The 22749-nt window shown below is 36.3% G+C and overlaps 1 non-coding gene across 1 annotated transcript; it reads right to left on the bottom strand.

Moving 5' to 3' along the window:
* Positions 1-3731: 3731 nt before the first annotated feature.
* Gm23324 lies at positions 3732-3862 on the bottom strand. Its single transcript, XR_003951303.1, has one exon. It is a non-coding gene; the product is annotated as a small nucleolar RNA SNORA17 (small nucleolar RNA).
* Between the last annotated feature and the right edge of the window lie 18887 nt (positions 3863-22749).

Below are 22749 nucleotides of genomic sequence, written 5' to 3' on the forward strand. Positions count from 1 at the left end.
CTCTCTTCCATCTCTTGTATTCTCTTGCATCTATGGTTCCAGATTTCTTTCCTAGGATTTCTATCTCCAGCGTTGCCTCACTTTGTTTTTTTTTGTTTGTTTGTTTTTTTGTTTTGTTTTGTTTTGTTTTGTTTTTGTTTGTTTGTTTTTTGTCTACTTCCCTTTTTAGGTCTAGTATGGTTTTGTTCATTTCCATCTACTGTTTGGATGTGTTTTCCTGTTTTTCTTTAAGGACTTGTAACTCTTTAGCAGTGTTCCCCTGTATTTATTTAAGTGAGTTATTAAAGTCCTTCTTGATGTCCTCTACCATCATCATGAGATATGCTTTTAAATCTGGGTCTAGCTTTTCGGGTCTGTTGGGGTACCCAGGTCTGGCTGAGTTGGGAGTGCTGGATTCTGATGATGGTGAGTGGTCTTGGTTTCTGTTAGTAAAATTCTTATGTTTGCCTTTTGCCATATGATAATCTCTGGAGTTAGTTTTTATAGTTGTCTGTGGTTAGAGTTTGTTCCTCTCGTGATTCTGTTAGTTACTATCAGCAGACTTGGAAGACTAGCTCTCTCCTGAGTTTCTGTGGTTAGAGTACTTGCACTCTGCAGGTAAGCTCTCCTCTTGCGGGGAATGTGGACAGATATCTGGTGTTAGGACTTGCCTCCTGGCAGAAGATGAAGGCCCAAAACAGGTCTTGTCCCAGAATCTGTGTAATGTCTGTAGTCCACACTCTCACCTGTGCAGAGTAGTCTCGGTGGGATCTGGAAACCAAGATGTCTCCCCCAGATGCTGTGGCAAAGCCCTTCCGGGAGGGGCGGACTCCTCTCCTCTGGCAGGAAAGGTGCCTGGATGTCTGGAGACCGAAATGTGGCCTGTCCAAGAACCTGTTAGCCTCTGCAGTCCATACTCTCATCTGTGCAGACCAGTCTTGGCAGAATCCGGGAACCCAAGATGGATCTCCCAGATGCTGTGGTCATGTCAGGCTTTTTAAGAACGTTGTATTTCTGGTTTTCTGTTTCAGCCTCCCAAGTTCTATGGTTACAGACATAAAATACTAGACACACATAAGTATTTTCTCTGTTTTACCCTTCTGTTTGCTTGTTTGCTTGTGTGTTTGTTTTAAGACAGGTTTCTACTATGTGGCCTCAGGTAACTTACTATTCAGTATGCAAATAAGACTCTTCTCAAGTTCATAGAAATTTAGCATCTAACTCCAAACTGTTCAAATAAAAAAAACCTGTCTTGTACATTTATTGTATTTCTATGAGTGTTTTGTCTAAAAGTCTGGATGAGCAATACTTATAACGTCATGTCCTCAGAGTTCAAATGAACATATCAAAAACCCTTAAATTAGAGTAAAATTTGACTCTCAGCTACCACACTGGCGCTAGAAACACAACCTGGGTCCTGAACAAGGGCAGTAAAGCTATAAAAACATTGCACTTATGCTTCAAAGATAATCTGTTACCTGTGTATTATTTTAATCCTTACTACCCCAGATGTATTCATTTATACCTCATGTATAAAGATTACTTTAGCCAAACATAAGGTTTTTAGTTGACATTTTTTGTTTTTCTGTTTATATTGTTTTAATTAATTTCAAAACATTTCTTCTAATTTGTACTGTTTCAGATAAGAAGTTTGCTGTTGATAATTTTATCTGGCCTCAACATATACACTGCTACTAACAGCCTGATACGTGTTATCTCTTGGGCATGTAGCTTTTAAAGGTTGACTATGCTATAGCTTATGGAGTTTATGAAGAAATTAATAACTTTTGTGCTTCACTGAGATTCTTCAATTTTTGGTACTGTAGATTATCAGTTTATATCACTTTAGTTGTTTCATGCTCTCTTTTTATACTATTTGATCTAATTTTTCTTCTATTTTTCTGATTTGAAGCGAAATTATAATTTTTTTGTTTTGCCAAATTCTTGCCAACTTGTTGCCCTTGTTGAGGATGTATGTCGGTTCCAGATATGAAAGTCTGGCTTCCTAACCTTTTCATTGAATACTGACATGGAGACATGTGCTTATTTATTATAAGCTCTAGGTACCATAGCTGTGTACCTTAAACCTGATAATGCCAGCCTGGGCATGGCCTCCTTGTGTGTGTATATGTGTGTGATGCAAGAATCTTGAAAAATTAACCTACTTTGTATTGGCAAAGTATGGCAACTGACTTCCTTCAGCATCCTTCCTAAGAGTAGGCATGTCTCAGAGTCATAAAAGACTTTGTAGAAGCTGTAGTATATCCCAGAGTGTCCCACAGTATTTCCATTGGTCCACACTTCTTTCCTTGCAAATGTGTATTTTAATAATTACTTCGTCTGGTACAAGGTCTCTGGCTTCTGCTACTCTATCAATACTGGAAGTTCACTGGGACGCCTATAGAATATCCTGTTGTCTTTCAGTATCATGAAGATCCTATAGTTTTGAATCTGTGGCACAGAACACTTCATGCACTCCAGCATTTGTGCTGGTCTGAGCCCATCCATTCTCCTTCTTGCACGTCCTTGATCAGAAACCCTACCCACATGAGGGGCAGCTCTAACCCTACCCACATCAGGGGTAGCTCTACTGTCTTGACTATGTATAGAGCAGGGCCTGCCCTCCCAAATGCTGCAGCAGATGAGGCCCAGGGCCAGCTTTTCTGCTCTCACAGTCCTATAGGGGCCAATTTTCCACCCATCACCAGTGGTGAAGGAGAGAGGGGGGATCTGAGTCTCTCCCTCATTGACACCATTTCATAACAGACAAAAGACAGGGCTGGTTTTCTGCAGGCATGCCCTTGGGTGGTTCTCCTCAACCCCAGGTCCAGGGCTAGCTCTACTCTACTGTCCTAGTGAGGTACGTGGAGCAATGCTTCCTTGCTCCAATGACCTCAAGTTCAGACTTTCCAAAGAGACAAATGGTGGGATCAGCTCCACAGTCTCTTATCTTCTGCTCTGGCTAACATGCAATTCCTGCAATGTGTGTCCATTCTCTCCAACTGCATCGGCAGGGGCAGTTTGCCTGCCCTCATGCCCCAGGACCAGGTAAGGTGTGAGGCAAGTTCTGCACAGCATTCAGACATCAACATTTCCCCTGGAGGCAGTCCAGACTATGGACTCCTGCCTGACCATTGGTAGTAACCGACCCTTGCTGCTGCAGGGCCATAAACCAGGATGCTGTCCCCAGTGGAAGCATAACCCAGGACCCCACCATGGTCCGAGATGGCATCACCTCACTCGCTATCCATATCAGGCTGTTCCTCACTATGCTCAAGTCTGCAATTCTGCCTCTCTTCATTATGCCCTCATCCTTCTGTTTCTCTTTCTCATATATTTCTCCAGCATTTACTTGCTCTTCTTAGTGGCAATGGGGTTATCTGAGTGTCTGGAGTCATCTCAAAAGTGGTTTTAGGAGTGCTATGTCCCCCCTCATCCACTTCGGCACCAGACAGGGTCATCTCAGGCATGGTCGGACCCCTCCCTTGCCTACACAGTGTTGGTTTTATATCTCTTTTTAACTCACTGTCAGGAGCCCCATGGCACAAATCAGGTTTTGGGCTGACTCCTCACCTGGTTGCCCAAGTGGTCTCATGAGAGCATCGTCAGTCTAGAGCTCAAATCCTACTGGTGCCTGTGGTCACTGGCAGGATTCTTCTAGGCTCTGGCTTGCTCCCTGTCCTAAGAGAGGAACCTGTCCTTGCATGTGTAGAGCCAGATTTGTGGTTGTTTTAGGATTGTTCTTTTCAGGGAATTTTCATGTACACATCATTCAGAAGCTCCTAGGTCAGAAGCCTGAGCCTAGACATAGACTTTCTCCTCTCTTTTGCCTACTGGAGCACATGTGACACAGTATCCACACATGCAAAGCCTAAAAGATAGTTTAATGTAAAGGCTTATAGTCCCAAAGATTAGGTTCTGTTACTATCATGGCACGGAGCAAAAAGAGCAGGCATTGTACTAAAGTAGTAGCGGAGAGCTCACATGCTGATCCACAAACACTAAACACGGCAAAAAGTGCTAACTGAGAAAGGCATGAGTTATGAGAACCTCAAAGTCCACCCTCAAGGTATACCACCTCCAACAACATCATACCTCCAAATCACACCTAAACAGTTCCACCAACTTGGGACTAAGTATTCAAACATATGAACCAAAGGGGTCATTTTGATTCCAACAATAGCACCATTGATAAAATCTGTTGTCTCTGTTATCTGTGCCATTGTCCAGTTGTGAGTGTCTGTGTTAGAACTCAAAAGACTAGGACAACTTACACAAGTGTGTGCAGAGCCCATCCCTTAACCTATACGTTTTTGCAACTGGCAGCAGAGTTGAAAATCAGGAGCATTTTGTTAACGCAAGATGGACTCTTCTGTATGTTTTATATGTTTCTGTGTGTGCATGTGAGGGGACGTTGTGTGTGTGTGTGTGTGTGTGTGTGTGTGTGTGTGTATGTGTGTGTGTTTGTGTGTGTATGTGTGTGCATGGGGTTTTTCTTGGCTTATTTTTTATTTGATTTTGAGAGTGAGAGAGAGAGGGAGACAGAGACACACAGAAAGAAAACATAAAATATGGAAAGAGTTACTGAAGGGATAATACTATGATCAAATATATAAAAAAATCAAAGATAAATAAATTTCATTTCATTTAAAAATACTTATCATCTTTCCAGACTTGTAAATGTTCCTTGGTTGGTAAAGAAAGTCCCAATCTTGACAAATGAAAGATTGTCTTTAAATAATGTCTTCCTCAAGTGAGACACTCTTGCAAGACCCATTGACTGTTTATACAGATTTTTAAAAACTGAGTATGATTCTTAGGGACAGGTCACCATTTGCAGTAAGTAATTAATTGATTAATGTCATTTCTTCCTGTTCATGGTAGTGCTGCCCATGGAGAAAGGGAACCTTAGGTGTGTAAGAACTTTCCCTTTCCCTGCAATTGTTATGCAAACAATTTCAAGTTAGGGCTACTGGTCTGCACTGATTCTTTGTAGACATAACCTTGCCTAGACCAAACTCTCTCACTGAAGGATGAGGAGAGAATATTAGATCTACTCTGACTGGAGGAAAACATTGTTGTCCAGTTATCAGTGGACATGTCTTAGTACTATTCACCAGGGAATCTTAACTTCTCAAAGCATAAGAGGAATGATCTTACAAACTTACCTGTTTGGTGGGTTTGGTTGTCATTTGTTCTGGAAAGAATTGACCTACTTGGTTTAACCTCTGTGCCTAGGTTTTTCCAAATAAACAGAAACAAGGTGGAATTAGGCTTTGGGGTATGAGGATTTAAAATGTGTTTGGTTGGCAGTCAAAACTTCTTCTTGGAATGCCAATGTTGCTAAATTGTATCATACTTGTTTTAGATATTTCTTTTGAATGCTTATCTTGTTATTTTAAGAATTGATTATTATAATTAGTGTAGAAATAGAGAAATGTATTTGTATTCAACTGTTTGAATTTATAATCTCAAGAGCAATATTTCAGATTTCTTGCTTGTAATGTGAATTACCTTGATAAAAATTTTGCTCTCACTCTCTATATATGATATATATATATATATAATACATATACACCTACACATATACATATATATGTATATATGTACTCTAACCATACATATATAGTTATGTTCATATATGAACTGCATATATAGAATATATGTATATATATATGAAGTATAAATCATTACTTCAAATCTTCTGTAGTGATTTCCTAATCCTTCATATAGATATAGATATAGATATAGATATAGAGATAGAGATAGAGATAGAGATAGAGATAGAGATAGAGATATGAAAATCGGTGGTTCTATGACCATGGTACTTTAAAAGTTGAAATTATGATTTAAAACCGAATGTGTACAGAAGTTATTCAAACTCATACATGATTTAAAGGATAAGAATGTGTTTCTTGGAGCTATTATGGCAGGTCTGTTTTTAATTGTTGAAAGCTTCAAGTTAAAATTTTACTATTTATTTTAATTTTTGTATTTGGGACAGAAAAGGGAATGAAACTGATGACAGTCTTTCCATTACTGAGCAGATATTTTTGAGAAAGGAGCAATGCCCAGCCTCTGATTAAAATACTATCATTGTATTATACAATTATTTTAACCCAAAAGAATAATCCTATAAAAGTTGAAAATCTATGTAACAAATTCTTCACATAAGCTTTCTGTTCCCTTGCTTTATTTTAACTTTAAACTATGTGTACAAATAACAATTGAATTTACAATAAACATTAATTACTTTAATTTACCTCCTTCTATTTCTCAAAAATAGCTTTTAAGTATATTTTCCTATTAAATATGAAAGTGATGAACTGTGCTGTGTACCACATTTTATGCTGAAGTGAACATTGAGAAGACACCCCCATTAGATTTTTCCTTATAAGTGCGCCAAATTCTTCTGCATCTCACCCACAAAAAAAAAAAAAATTCTGATCCTCATTGGCAATGGAGTGTGTGTGAGTCGTCTTTACAAGTGACATAATTTATAGAGGATGGAGAAGCAATTAATAGTATATGGGTAATCAGCAAAGTTAATTTTGTGGTAGGGCAGTAAAACTGATTAGCAAAGATGCAACTCTGATACTTTTAAATAAAAGATAATAATAAAAGTTTCAGAATCTGTGATTCTGTATTGGCATGTTCACCTGCCGCCTCCTGCTTATTCTAGGTTTTCACTACTGCCTCTAACACAATAATTTAACACTTGGAACTGACTCTTTCTTAATGACACCATCCTTTGAGCAATACACTAATAGATCATGGGCTGATGATGTTCATTAATGATGAATCACACTAATACATCACTTTCTCTGTCACACAGGTGTTTTATCAGATTAATTTCATCTGAGCAATGACCTGTGATGATGATGCATGGCTCAAAGATAATGCAATTCAAAAAGAAATGAAATTTAGAATTAAAACCATTTTCAGGAGCTTTGGAGCTCTGTTAGAGAACTTTATAGGAACAACAAATGTGAATGTGACATGTATTAAAGTGTCATGCATATATTCTACTATTAATAGAAAGCAGAGAAAAGCATCTCATGTGTGTATTTAAATTGTATTTTAAAAGCCCACACATAATAATACTAAAATAATATATCTTGTTTTCTTATAAATATATGTAGATTTATAAGATATATAATATCCAGGATAAGAAGTATTAAACTATATATTCACAATTTTAATAAAATCTGCTAACTTAAATAATTAACTTCAGTTGTTATTTCTTAACATAGACATTGAGTAAATTATATATCTTACTCTTTATATATTTTAAAAGAAAAAATATTTCCATAATTGACTTGTGCTGATTTAAAGTGATTTTTACAATTTCATATATAAGTCTATCTATCTATCTATCTATCTATCTATCTATCTATCTATCTATCTATCTAGATTGAAAGATAGAGATAGTACATATACATAAGAGAATCTCTGAAAATGATATCTTATCTCAGCATATATAAATAAATATTTAAAGATACTATTCAAATTGAAATTCAATTAGACCATTTCATGGTGATAATGAAAAATGTTAACTATAGCTTATTATTTTAATTATAATGTTGAATCTCAATTAGTATTCCATTAAATTTTTTATGTGATTATTATCTACATGATATTAAAGACACCATTAATAATATATTTAATCATGTATTTTGGAACTTCTTTTTTAAAATTTGTCTTTCTTTTATTTAAATTATTGCCAGGTTCTTACCAGCAGTTAAACCTATCCTTTACTACCTCAATTGTATTTAAACTCATACTATTTTTAGCTTCAAAAAAAAAGGTTTGATAGAAGTGAATACTGGCACATTGCCAGAAATTAAAGCAAATATCCTTCTTAGTTGGAGTGGCTTTGCTATGTGAAATGTATGTACTGGAAACAGAAAGAGGACCTTTTGACACAAAGCTATTGAGGGAGATTAGGGTCTCTCAGAATTTGACAGTAATGAGAATCAAGAGCAATGGGAATATTGGTGATATAACAGTGTCTCCATTCAGTGTGGAACTAAAGGACTGTTGGAAAATATATTTAAAAAGATATTTATCTATTGGAATGCATAGAGAAAGATCGAGAAGTACACAGACGTTGAGCAGTAACTACACTCTCTAGAATTAGCAATTGTCTCAACATTTTACTCAGTGACTAGAACGACACGATTAAAAGCTAAGTAAGAATAGTGTAATATACATACAGATGGTGTAAGGAGGACAAAGTTGTTTTTCCACATTAGTAACCTGTGGGAAAGTCACAAGAGCTCAAAATTCTCAGACTGAAGAATCCAATGATGCACTGAGCACCGAGCCTATAAACAGGCATTAGTGTGACAGTAATGTTGGCCAAACATCAGTTAATAATAAGAGAAAATTCCCACCAAAAGAATTTTAAATATTCTAGGATATTCTGTCTCCAATGACTAAAAACGACAGTTTCTTAGTATGTGCTGAGCATTTTGAGTTATATGTCACACATTTGGGTTACTATACTGCTAAGGTTGTTCTTTCTGATTCTGAGAAAATGTCATTAGTTGTGAAAGCTCTCTGCAGAAACTAACAACTAAGGGACTCCATGACTTGTGCAACCTAAGACCAAACTCCAAATATAGGGCAGACCAACTCCAGGTTGAAAGAAAGTCTGAGATTTAGTCACAGAAAACATAACTGAAAATATGATTTGTGCTTTTTCATGCATGGTCACAACTCTTTCACCTTATGAAAACGGAAAGAAGGAAAGAAATTGGAGGAGAAAGATCACAAAATTAACAGCATTTTTCAAGAAGGCTAGAAAGAAAGAAAAAAAAGAAAGAAAAAGATCACTGATTGTCCCTATTAAATCATTTCAGTGAGAAACATTAAATTATGTGTTGCTTCATTAAATAAATTTGTTGCACAATATATGAACCCCAAACTTCTGTTTTATACTGAAAAAAATATTTCCTGTTTCTACTTGTGGTATGGCTTAGGCTTTAATACACACTATTAATCCCCAAAATGAAGGTAAAATTTAGTTTATAAAGGAAGCACCCATATTTGAAAGGGATGTTTAGTTGACGGTCAGACAATCAGGGAAAGATTTGACAAAATATGCCCAACTATCCCGAGAAGAGACAGGAATAGGAGACTAAGAAAGAACCATGCAGAGAAAGTGCTAGACACAAAACAGGTAAGAACAGGATGAGCCAAAAAGTGAATAGGAACCAGACTAGAACAGAGTGTTACAGTGAGTTGGAGGTCAAGCAGAGCAATTCACAAGAAGTAGAGAAAGGGAAGCCTGATTGAATCAGTACAGAAAGAACTTGGAACCAGAAGAGCTGAGCTGAATTTCCAGTCTGAATTCAGAATGAAATAGAAAGGGGGAGCTTATTCCCCGGTACACCTTGTTTAGCTTCTACAGGCAGCAAGCTTCCATGACAACAGTTACAAAAGGAGCCTAAGAGTAACGAGCACATCAATTACTTTAATTTGTTTTCAATCTCGCAAGCATCCCTAAGTGGTACAAGTAGCAACTTTGTAGCAGCAGTCATATTGACATCCCCATGTTTCCTATGACCATTACATCCTACAAAGTACTTTCAGTTAACCTATCTAAAATATAATGTCCACATACTACCTCTACTTTCAAATTTCTTTTTTTTGCAACAATTGCCTTCTTATTTTTAATTAGGTATTTTCTTCATTTACATATCCAATGCTATCCAAAAAGTCCCCCCCCATACCCTCCACCCCACTCCCCTACCCACCCACTCCAACTTCTTGGCCCTGGCATTCCCCTGCACTGGGGCATATAAAGTTTGCATGACCAATGGGCCTCTCTTTCCACTGATGGCCAACTAGGCCATCTTCTGATTCATATGCAGCTAGAGACAGGAGCTCCAGGGGGTACTGGTTAGTTCATATTGTTGTTCCACCGATAGGGTTGCAATTCCCTTTAGCTCCTTGGGTACTTTCACTAGCTCCTCCATTGGGAGCCCTGTGATCCATCCAATAGCTGACTCTGAGCATCTACTTCTGTGTTTGCTAGGCCCCAGCATATCCTCACAAGAGACAGCTATATCAGGGTCCTTTCAGCAAAATCTTGCTAGTGTATGCAATGGTGTCAGCCTTTGGAGGCTGATTATGGGATGGATCCCCGGTATGGCAGTCTCTAGATGGTCCATCGTTTCTTCACAGCTCCAAACTTTGTCTCTGTAACTCCTTCCATGGCTGTTTTGTTCCCAATTCTAAGACGGGGCAAAGTGTCCACACTTTGCTCTTTGTTCTTGAGTTTCATGTGTTTTGCAAATTGTATCTTATATCTTGGGTATTCTAAGTTTCTGGGCTAATATCCACTTATCAGTGGGTACATATCATGTGAGTTCTTTTGTGATTGAGTTACCTCACTCAGGATTGTGCCATCCAGGTCCATCCACTTGCCTGGGAATTTCATAAATTCATTCTTTTTAATAGCTCAGTAGTACTCCATTGTGTAAATGTACCACATTTTATGTATCCATTCCTCTGTTGAGGGACATCTGGGTTGTTTCCAGCTTCTAGCTATTATAAATAAGGCTGCTATGAACATAGTAGAGCATGTGTCCTTCTGACCAGTTGGAACATCTTCTGGATATATGCCCAGGAGAGGTATTGCAGGATTCTCCAGTAGTACTATATACAATTTTCTGAGGAACCACCAGACTGATTTCCAGAGTGGTTGTACAAGCTTGCAACCTACCAACATTGGAGGAGTATTCCTCTTTCTCCACATCTTCGGCAGCGTCTGCTGTCACCTGAATTTTTGAAAAAATCCAACACCCATTCATGATAAAAGACTTGGAAAGATCAGGAATTTAAGGCCCATACCTAAACATGATAAAAGCAATCTACAGCAAACCAGTAGCCAACATCAAAGTAGATGGTGAGTAGCTGGAAGCAATCCCACAAAAAAATCAGGGACTACACAAAGCTGCCCACTTTCTCCCTACCTATTCAACATTCTACTTAAAGTCCTAGTCAGAGCAATTTGACAACAAAGGGAGATCCAGTGTATACAAATTGTAAAGGAAGAAATCAAAATATTACTTTTTGCAGATGATATGATAGTATATACAAGTGACCCTAAAAATTCCACCAGAGAACTCTTAAACCTGATAAACATTTTCAATGAAATAGAGGGATATAAAATTAACTCAAACAAGTCAATGGCCTTTCTCTACACAAAGGATAAACAGGCTGAGAAAGAAATTAGGGAAACAACACCCTTCTCAATAGTCACAAATAATATAAAATACCTTGGTGTAACTCGAACTAAGGAAGTGAAAGATCTGTATTATAAGAACTTCAAGTCTCTGAAGAAAGAAATTAAAGAAGATCTAAGAAGATGGAAAGATCTCCAATGCTCATGGATTGACAGGATCAATATAGTAAAAAATGGCTATCTTGCCAAAAGCAATCTACAGATTCAATGCAATCCCCATCAAAATTCCAAATCAATACTTCAATGAATTAGAAAGGCAATCTGCAAATTTATCTGCAATAATAAAAAACCTAGGATAGCAAAAACTCTTCTCAAGGATAAAAGAACATCTGGTGGAATCACAATGTCTGACCTAAAGCTGTACTACAGAGCAACTGTGATAAAAACTGCATGGTACTGGTATAGTGACAGACAAGTAGACCAATGGAATAGAATTGAAGACCCAGAGATGAACCTACACACCTATGGTCACTTGATCTTTGACAAGGGAGCTAAAAGCATCCAGTGAAAAAAAATGACAGCATTTTCAACACATGGTGATGGCACAACTGGCGATTATCATGTAGAAGAATGAGAATTGATCCATTCCTATCTCCTTGTATTAAGGTCAAATCTAAGTGGATCAAGGAACCCCACATAAAACCAGAGACAGTGAAAATTATAGAGTAGAAAGTGGGGAAAAGCCCCAAGATATGGGCACAGGGGGAAAATTCCTGAATAGAACAGTAATGGCTTGTGCTGTAAGATCAAGAATCGACAAATGGGACCTCATAAAACTGCAAAGCTTCTGTAAGGCAAAAGACACCATCAATAAGATCAATAATCTTTTTAGATCACCAACAGATTGGGAAAGGATCTTTACCTATCCCAAATTAGATAGGGGACTAATATCCAATATATATAAAGAACTCAAGAATGTGGAGTCCAGAAAATCAAATAACCCCATTAAAAATGGGGCTCAGGACTAAACAAAGAATTCTCAACTGAGGAATACTGAATGGCTGAGAAGCACCTGAAAAAATGTTTAGCATCCTTAATTATCAGAGAAATGCAAATCAAAACAACCCTGAGATTCAACCTCACACCAGTCAGAATGGTTACTTTCAAATTTCTTTATATATATATATATATTTAATTAAGTATTTTCCTCATTTATATTTCCAATGCTATCCCAAAAGTCACCCATACCCTCCCCACCACTCCCCTACCCACCCACTCCAACTTCTTGGCCCTGGTATTCCCCTGTACTGGGGCATATACAGTTTGCAAGTCCAGTGGGCCTCTCTTTCCAGTGATGGCCGACTAGGCCATCTTTTGATACATATGCAGCTAGAGTCAAGAGCTCAGGGGTACTGGTTAGTTCATGATGTTCTTCCACCTACAGGGTTGCAGATCCCTTTAGCCCCTTGGGTACTTTCTCTAGCTCCGACATTGAGGGCCCTGTGATCCATACAATAGCTGACTGTGAGCATCCACTTCTGTGTTTGCTAGGCCCCGGCATAGTCTCACAAGAGAGAGCTCTATCTGGGTCTTTTCAGCAAAATCTTGCTAGTGTGTGCAATGGTGTCAGCGTTTGGAAGCTGATTATGGGATGGATCCCCGGATATGGCAGCAAATGTTTTCATATTTTATATAAGTTTCAGTCAGAACTTCACTTTGAGATTAAGGATATATGCCAAGAATCTTGTTTGTCTATCAACCTCATACATCTGATCGTCTTGATACAATAAGTGAAATAGCATGTTAAAGAATGACCGCATAGAGGCAAAGGGGAGGGGAGAGAGTGGGGATGGGTTGAGGGGTCTGTGAAGGAATAAGCGGGAAGGGGGATATCTTTTGAAATATAAATGAATGAAAGGATTAAATTTAAAAAAAAAAAGGGATGGCCGGGCAGTGGTGGTGCACACCTTTAATCTCAGCACTTGGAAAGCAGAGGCAGATGGTTTTCTGAGTTCTAGGCCAGCCTGGTCTACAGAATAAGTACCAGGATAGCTAGGGCTACACAGAGAAACCCTGTCTCAGAAAAAAAAAATCTTGGAATTCTTATGAAAGTTTCTTATCTAACTCTAACAAAACACTTATTATTGATAACTTAAGAAATTTGGAGTTTCTTCTTATGGATAACTTAAGAAATTTGGAGTTTCTTCTGCTCTTGTTTCATATAGCAATGTATCTCAATGTGTAGAGGTTTTTGCTCTCAATGTAAACTCATTTATGAAAGAGTAAAGGGTCACTTCTATTGACGATATCATGTTGTCTTGTGTACCTAGAATTCTTTATTTTAGTTATTATAAGCTGTGATGGAAGTGGATAATGGTTTAAATGTTTGGTATGTTGAGGTGTGCTGCTGAAATTTCTTCCAGTCCAAACTGCATATTGATGAAAACACAGTAGCAACTTTAGCAGCTCTAGATAGATCAGGAGAAGGGAAAAAAGTGCTCATAATATTTGGGAAGGAAGTCTTAGGTTACTATACTATTTAAAATATCCTGGAGTATAAATATATAGGCCAAGAGTCAACAGAAATCTGGTAGAATTGGTAGAAAAAAATAAAATTAAAAACTGATGAGCGGCAATCATGTCTTACTGATATTCATTGCTGCTGGAAAGAAAATTGTTTATTGCTTATCTTCTGTTGGTTTTCTTCAAGCAATGAGAGTGTAGCAGGTAACTCTATAATTATATTAACTTAATTTCAGCACTCAGAATTACTATTTTTATTAGATATTTTCTTTATTCACATTTCAAATGTTACCACCTTTCCTAGTTTTCCCTCCGAAAATCCCCTACCTCCTCAACCCCCTGCTACCCAACCTACCCACTCCATTTCCGGTCCTGACATTCCCCTATACTAGGGCATAAAACCTTCACAGGACCAAGGACCTCACCTCCCATCGATGACCTACTAGGACATCCTCTGCTACATATGCAGCTAGAGACACAAGTTCCACCATGTGTATTCTTTGATTGGTGGTATAGTTCCAAGGAGCTCTGGAGGTATTGGTTAGTTAATGTTGATGTTCCTCCCATGAGGCTTCAGTCCCCTTCAGCTCCCTGGCTCTCTAACTCCTTCATTGGGGACCTTGTGCAAATACAGAAATGGATGCTCACAGTCATCCATTGGATGAAGCACACAGTCCCCAATAAATATTGTTTTGTAACATTGTAAATTCCGAGGACCTTCAGTTAAATAATTTCCTGAGAGCCTGTTAGAAAGCTTTACAGAAAACATATTAATGGGTATTTGGCTTGCTGCGTTGAACTTGTAAAATTTTTACTACTTTAATTATCATAGTTTATGGGAATCAACTTAAGAATAGTGAATTTGCAATCATGGCTCAGTGGAATAAAATGTGGTGCCTAGTCCCTAAATTCTTAGAAATTCAAGGTGTAAGACAAATATCTTTGTTTATATTTATAGCTCATGTGTTTGCTAATTGGGCTAGTACTGACATCTATGTTAAAGGTCTGATGAGGGTCAAGCCTTCATCATTCATTGCTATAGTTGGAAACACAACTGTATATGTTTCTCCCTTCTTTGAATTCTACAAAATCCTCAATGTATCTTCCTAATATTATACAACAAGTATGTATGTTGTTTCTATCTATTGGTCTTTGTGGGAGAATACTAGCAACCCCTTCATTATTTTTTATTTTTATTATGTGTGTGTATGATATTGAGGTTTGGTCTAGTAATGCTACATTCTATCTTCATTCTTCATATCTTGATAGTTTTATGACACCCAGAAATTATACATATATATTAGCTCTTAGACCTTTGCTTGATCATTTATGTTAATTTATTCTCCCTTGGGAATCTCTTTATTACTCAGTTTCTATGAGTCTCTGGATTGTACTATTGTTCTCCTGAACTGTATTGCTAATGTAAATTTAAGTGAGTATACATCATATGTGTATTTCTTTGTTTGTTTATTTATTTATTTTCAATTACTGCAGCACTTTTATTTTTCTTTTCACAATGATATGTTCTCACTGAACAGTAGAAATCAAAATTTGTTACTCTTAAGAACTGAGTACAAAAAGTCTCACATAAATTAAAAGGATGGATACCTTTACAGGTGTCCATATATGTATTTTGTGCTTTGAGTTATCTCACTCTTAGTAATGTTCTCAAGCATAACTATTTGCCTATAAAATTCATGATGTATTTGTTTTTAAAAGCTCAATAGTATGTCATTGTGAATGTGTTTATCCAGCCTTCAGTTAAGGAACATATATGTTATTTGCCATTTCTGGAAATTATGAATAAAGGTACTATGAACATAGTTGAGCTAGTATATTTTTGAGATGTTGGAGCATATTTTGAGTATTTGCTCAGGACTGGTATAGCAGGGTCTCAATTTTTTTTGAGAACCTGCTAAATTAATTTCCAAAGTAGTTGTACAGTTTGCACTCCTACCAGCAATGGAGGAGAGTTCCTCTTGCTCCACATCCTTGTCAGCTTGTGTTGCCACTTGAGTTTTTGAACTTAGCCCTTCTGATGGGTATAAGATGGAATCTCAGGGTAATTTTGATTTGCCTTTCCCTGGGGAATGGCCTTGAACACATTGGTACAGGAGATATCCTGAACTGAATACCAATGTCTTACTCTCTAAGACCAACAATTGACAAAAGAAACCTTTTGAAATTGCAAAGCTTCTGTAAGGCAAAGTACTGTCAATAGGACAAAATGACAGATTACAAACTGAAAAATTTCTTCATCTGACAGAGAATTGACATATAAAATATATAAGGAACTCAAATAGTTAGGCACTGATAAACCAAATAACCCAATTGAATATTGGAGAAAAGAACTAAACAGAATGAATTTTCAACAGAGGAACCGTGAATGACCAAAAAGTACTTAAAGAAATTTTCAAAGTCCTTTCTCATCAGGGAAATGCAAATTAATTATTGAATTTTTGATGAAGTTGGAGCTCTGTATTATACCTTACTATGCACAGTGGGTATAACATTATTTACTATAAATAATGGGCACTAGAATAAAATATTTTGGAACTATGGGAAATTAAGCAGAATGAAATAGAAAGTATAAAATGGCATTGAAATACATGGACAGGCATCTTCATCAACAACAACAAAAAGAAAAAGAACTTAATACAAAATACCATATTGTAATGTGTACTTGATTACTGTATATGTAGTCTTTTAAATATTTTCATTTTACATAATTTTTAAAGAGTTTACTTGCTGACTGACAAAATTATAATTAGTCTAATGAGGAGAACCTAGATGTGCCCCTAAATAATTTTAAGTGAGAAATAAACTTCCAAGAGATTGTTCATGTGAGCACATTTTGGAACTTTAATTGCTGACTTTGCATGTGGTACAGGGTTTCAACATGGAGTCAATGACAATCCAAGAGATGTAGTAGGTCATAAATGAGTTTCTACAACACATAAGGAAACTCTAATAAACAGATTGAAGGCATCGCTCACTGTGGATTCCAGATTTGTAAACATACTGACATGCCAGGAGAGGATTATACTGTAATATCTTGATAAAAGAACATGGAAGATTTGCATCATGAACTGTCCAGCCTTTAGCCTATGAGTGTTCTTTATATTAAAACTCTGATCCCAAGTATATTGCTCTTATGGGGTCTGAGACTTGTTTTATCAATTCTTCATACCTTAATTTTGTTATGTGAATTCTGGGTGTTTAAAGGCACTCAACAAAAACTCTGGGAGTTTTGTGTCAGCATTATGTCATAACATCCCAGATATATTTTGAAATAGGCTAACTGCAGAGTATATAGGTCTTTCACTGATTAATACCTTTAACAGTGGATACACAAATTTGTAAACTTCTCTGGCAGAAAATGAAGCGGGAAGTAGCTAGTAGATATAAATTTTGGTCAACCATTTCCTTTTTAGCAATTTAGACTATCGCCTTCTACAGTTTATCTTCCCAAGATTTTTAAAATATCTCACATGACATTATGTTAAAAGACAGCATCGGTAGTGAGAAATAAGTGTATTGTCAAGAAACTTATCATAGAATACTTTAAGAGTTCTATTAAGTTGAAAGGAACTGTCCTATGCTGAATTCACATTAACAAGCAAAAAACAAGAAATAGAAAAGTCCCACAAAATTGTATTATCTAAAAAATATATGAAAGATTGACAGAAAATTTCTTCAATAAGGTTCATCGAGCAGGACAGACCTAGAGAGAAACTGCATGTTTAAAAGGTTGTATGAAATTTTCAAGTAATATACCAGGAAGAAATGTTTATCACAAACTGTTAGTCGTAAACATGTTATGAGAATTACATTGAATAAATTACAAAAATACATTATATTATTATATAAACACTTGCATGAATTATCAGTGTTGTGCTTTGCATAACAAGGAGGATAATGCATAGCCACTAGCAAATGTATCGTGTCAATATGGAAGTGAATAGTTCTCTCTGTCAAGCAGCCATATTAACCAACCATTCTGAACGAGACTAGACACATGTTGACAGACTAGAACAATAAGCCTTGTAAGGAATACATGAAATTAGTGTTCATAATGTTTTTTTATAATGTAATTTCATTGTTTTTTTTAAATATTTTTATTACATATTTTCCTCAATTACATTTCCAATGCTATCCCAAAGTCCCCCATTCCCTCTCCTATACTTCCCTACCCACCCATTCCCATTTTTTTGGCCCTGGCATTCCCCTGTACTGGGGCATATACAGTTTGCGTGTCCAATGGGCCTCTCTTTCCAGTGATGGCCGACTAGGCCATCTTTTGATACATATGCAGCTAGAGTCAAGAGCTCCGGGGTACTGGTTAGTTCATAATGTTGTTCCACCGATAGGGTTGCAGATCTCTTTAGCTCCTTGGATACTTTCTCTAGCTCCTCCATTGGGGGCCCTGTGATCCATCCAACAGCTGACTGTGAGTATCCACTTCTGTGTTTTCTAGGTCCCGGCATAGTCTCACAAGAGACAGCTACATCTGGGTCCTTTCAATAAAATCTTGCTAGTGTATGCAATGGTGTCAGCGTTTGGAAGCTGATCATGGGGTGGATCCCTGGATATGCCAGTCTCTAGATGGTCCATCCTTTCTTCTCAGCTCCAAACTTTGTCTCTGTAACTCCTTCCATGGGTATTTTGTTCCCAATTCTAAGGAGGGGCATAGTGTCCACACTTCAGTCTTCATTCTTCTTGAGTTTCATGTGTTTAGCAAATTGTATCTTATATCTTGGGTATCCTAGGTTTTGGGCTAATATCCACTTATCAGTGAGTACATATTGTGTGAGTTCCTTTGTGAATGTGTTACCTCACTCAGGATGATGCCCTCCAGGTCCATCCATTTGGCTATGAATTTCATAAATTCATTCTTTTTAATAGCTGAGTAGTACTCCATTGTGTAAATGTACCACATTTTCTGTATCCATTCCTCTGTTGAGGGGCATCTGGGTTCTTTCCAGCTTCTAGCTATTATAAATAAGGCTGCTATGAACATAGTGGAGCATGTGTCCTTCTTACCAGTTGGGACATCTTCTGGATATATGGCCAGGAGAGGTATTGCTGGATCCTCCGGTAGTACTATGTCCAATTTTCTGAGGAACCGTGAGTCTCCCAGCCAAAAAAAGCCCAGGACCAGATGGGTTTAGTGCAGAATTCTGTCAGACCTTCAAAGAAGATCTAATTCCAGTTCTGCACAAACTATTTCACAAAATAGAAGTAGAAGGTACTCTACCCAACTCATTTTATGAAGCCACAATTACTCTGATACCTAAACCACAGAAAGATCCAACAAAGATAGAGAACTTCAGACCAATTTCTCTTATGAATATCGATGCAAAAATACTCAATAAAACTCTTGCTAACAAATCCAATAACACATTAAAGCAATCATCCATCCTGACCAAGTAGGTTTTATTCCAAGGATGCCGGGATTGTTTAATATACGAAAATCCATCAATGTAATCCATTATATAAACAAACTCAAAGACAAAAACCACAGATGCAGAAAAAGCATTTGACAAGATCCAGCACACATTCATGATAAAAGTCTTGGAATGATCAGGAATTCAAGTCCCATACCTAAACATGATAAAAGCAATCTACAGCAAACCAGTAGCCAACATCAAAGTAAATGGAGAGAAGCTGGAAGCAATCCCACTAAAATCAGGAACTAGACAAGGCTGCCCACTTTCTCCCTACCTCTTCAACATAGTACTTGAAGTATTAGCCAGAGCAATTCGACAACAAAAGTAGATCAAGGGGATACAAATTGAAAAAGAGGAAGTCAAAATATCACTTTTTGCAGATGATATGATAGTATATATAAGTGACCCTAAAAATTCCACCAGAGAACTCCTAAACCTGATAAACAGTTTGGTGAAGTAGCTGGATATAAAATTAACTCAAACAAGTCAATGGCCTTTCTCTACACAAAGAATAAACAGGCTAAGTAAGAAACTCGTGAAACAACACCCTTCTCAATAGTCACAAATAATATAATTTCATTGTTTTTAAATATATAATTATTTGGACTGAAATTAATCACTAATGACTTGAACAATGAAATATTATCATACCTTCTTGTTAGCAACTATTTTAGGGGTGTATGTTCTAAGTCATAGTTATTTTTCATTTCAGATTTACATTCAAATCTGTATTCATATATACTTTTTAAATTATTATGTTGTATTTGATACATGGATTCAAACCTCAGATCATACTGGCCTTGAACTCACTATGTGGTTTAAATTTGTGTAAAATTCTATGTTCAGTTTTTTGATTCATCTAGACTTACAGGTATGAGCCAACAACCCTGAAATGTTATATTTTGATCTTTATTAAGCCAATGAAAAATGAGATATACATAAAAATGATGAATCAAGAAACTAACACAGTGAGCTAATGTCAAGCATAAAGTGCACTCTTTGTTATTCAGGCTCTGTGTGTAAGAAATGAAAACAACAATAAATTTTTGACTCCTTTGTCAACATTGATTTAATGGGCTAAAATAGAATGTTCCTATATTCTGGTTTTATTCTATGTTACAAAGCAAAGAAATTACTCATATTTTCAGGTTTTCATTGTCTATAACTTATACTTTAAGCTGTAGCACATATTTTTGTATCATTTATATAACCTGAAAGAATTATACAGCAGGGAATAATTGTTAACTGTCAGATCACACTGTATTTCCAATCATATTCCATCAGTGACACGTGTTTTACATTGTTAAGACATCCTGTCTGAAAAACAAAACTCTAAAATGGGATAGAAAAAGCCCATTCTTTCAGATAGTGAAATATATTTAAATTTGAGTAATCTGATAGCTTATGTCTAAGCATTTCTGACCTTCCAACTTTTCCATTCTACTGCTACAGACAACAAATCTAAATGTATATTTTATACTCCTCGGATGTCGCTTTTGCATTGTCATAAACTGACTGGACCACCTCGTTCGTGTTTCTACTTACATTCACTTCTGAGTTAATAAAACTATGTCTCCCTTCCCATTATATTTTCATCATGGTAAGATACAGAAATAATGGTCATGTGCAGAGACAAAAGCTGCTGATATTAATTCTACCTCATGTTGATACATTGAAATTGTCAGATATTACTTACACTGGGTATGAAAAAAAAATTTTGAGACTGGATGTATAAAAAAGTTTCGGAGTAAATTTTTGAGAAGTTATCCTTTAGCTTTACATTGAATTTATTATACATAGTAGATAATTATTTTAACAGTTTTTGTCTATTTACTACTATTTGTAGATCATAAATGTTTATGTTATTATAATATTTTAAAATTCATATTACCTTAATAAAGTAAGTACATTCTTAATATATACCCTAAATTAATTAAATTACACTTGTACCTAAAACTATTAGATATACGTTAAATACAGTCATGTCTTCTACCCCTAGGCTTCAATAAATTACTGAATTTTATAATGCAACACATATAATACATATTGCCTCTTGCCTTAAACTTTTGACAAGCTAATATACTGTAGGTGGATATTAAAAGTCCAAATAGACTAGAAACCTTGCATATCTAAAGATTTAAAGATTTAAAACTGTATCTAAAAGGTGTGAATAATAATTTCACTATAGATCAAATAAATTTCAAGTATTAAACAGTTCTCTAGTGTGTATATAATAAAAGTAGATGTAAATTTTAGTCTTAAATCCCAAAATACTCAAAGTGTCTTTTATGGGAAGAACACTTACAATGAAAATTATTTCTTAAATTCTAATAAAACACATGAACTCCTTCATTAGTTTCTCAAAGAGCTGCCAGAAATAATTTTTATTAATTTGTGAATTGTGAACCTGAAAATACTACTATAAAATATATAGAAATAGAATAATTCAATGAAGGCTTTAAAATGAAATTATAGAATATTTCTGTGAGTGGCTAATGTTCTCCCTACAAATGAACTTTCTAAATTTCAAAATGTACTTACAAAGATTTTATAAATATTAGAAGATATGGCAAAAAAATTAATGGCACAAAATGTAAAACATGCGACTGTTACTCAGATACTGTTAATATTTAGCTGCACCTCTAGTTGTTTTAGTTTACTAGTGTGTGGTTATATTTTATATACATATATAAAAACACATACATATATAGGAAATTGTTATGTATTTTATGTATGTTATCATTTTATTCTTGTTGACATAGTCCTGGGACAAAAATTTATAAATTCACAAAAATCGAGTAGCTGATATTTCCAACATTGGAGATATAGAATTTGAAGAGAGGACCTCTAGTAGTCAGGAAAGAATCTCACTGAAGCGATGAGGACATCAACTCACCTACAAAACTTTTGACTCAAAATTGCTTCTTTCCAAAATAAATGTAGGGCAAAAATGGAGCAGAGACTGAAGGAATGGCTGAGCATTGACAAGCCCAACTTAGCATCCATTCCATGGGTGGGCACCAGTCCCTGACACTGTTACTGATGTTATGTCATGCAGAAGCCTAGCATTGGCTGTCCTCTTTGAGAGGGCAAATTAGCAGCTGATGAAGACAGAATTAGATACTCAGAACCAAGTACTGGATGGATTTGAGGAACCCTGTGGAAGAGTTAGGGGAAAGATTGGAGAACTGAAAGGGATTGTAAGCCCATAGGAAGACCAACAGTGTCAAATAACCTGGACCTCAGGACGTTCCAGAGACTAAGCCACCAACCACAGGGCATGCACAGGCTGGTTTGAGGCCCCCAGCATATATATAGCAGAGGGATGCCTTGTCACGCCTCAGTGGGAGATGATGTATCTAATCCTATAGAGACTTAATGCCCCACATTGGGGAAATAAGTGGGGCACCCTCTCAAATATGAAGGGGAAGGAAGTTGGCAGAAGACCTCTGTAAGGGGAGACCTGGAGAAGGAGCAACATTTGTTATGTAAATAAAGAAAATAATTAATAAAATATAAATTCCCAAACAACCTAATATTATTTTTAGAAGGAAGAAGATATGATTATTACTTTGATTATGACCATGGGTGTATACATATCTA

This window comes from Mus musculus, chromosome 14, assembly GCF_000001635.26.
Source record: "Mus musculus strain C57BL/6J chromosome 14, GRCm38.p6 C57BL/6J".
NCBI classification, from domain to species: Eukaryota; Metazoa; Chordata; class Mammalia; order Rodentia; family Muridae; genus Mus; species Mus musculus.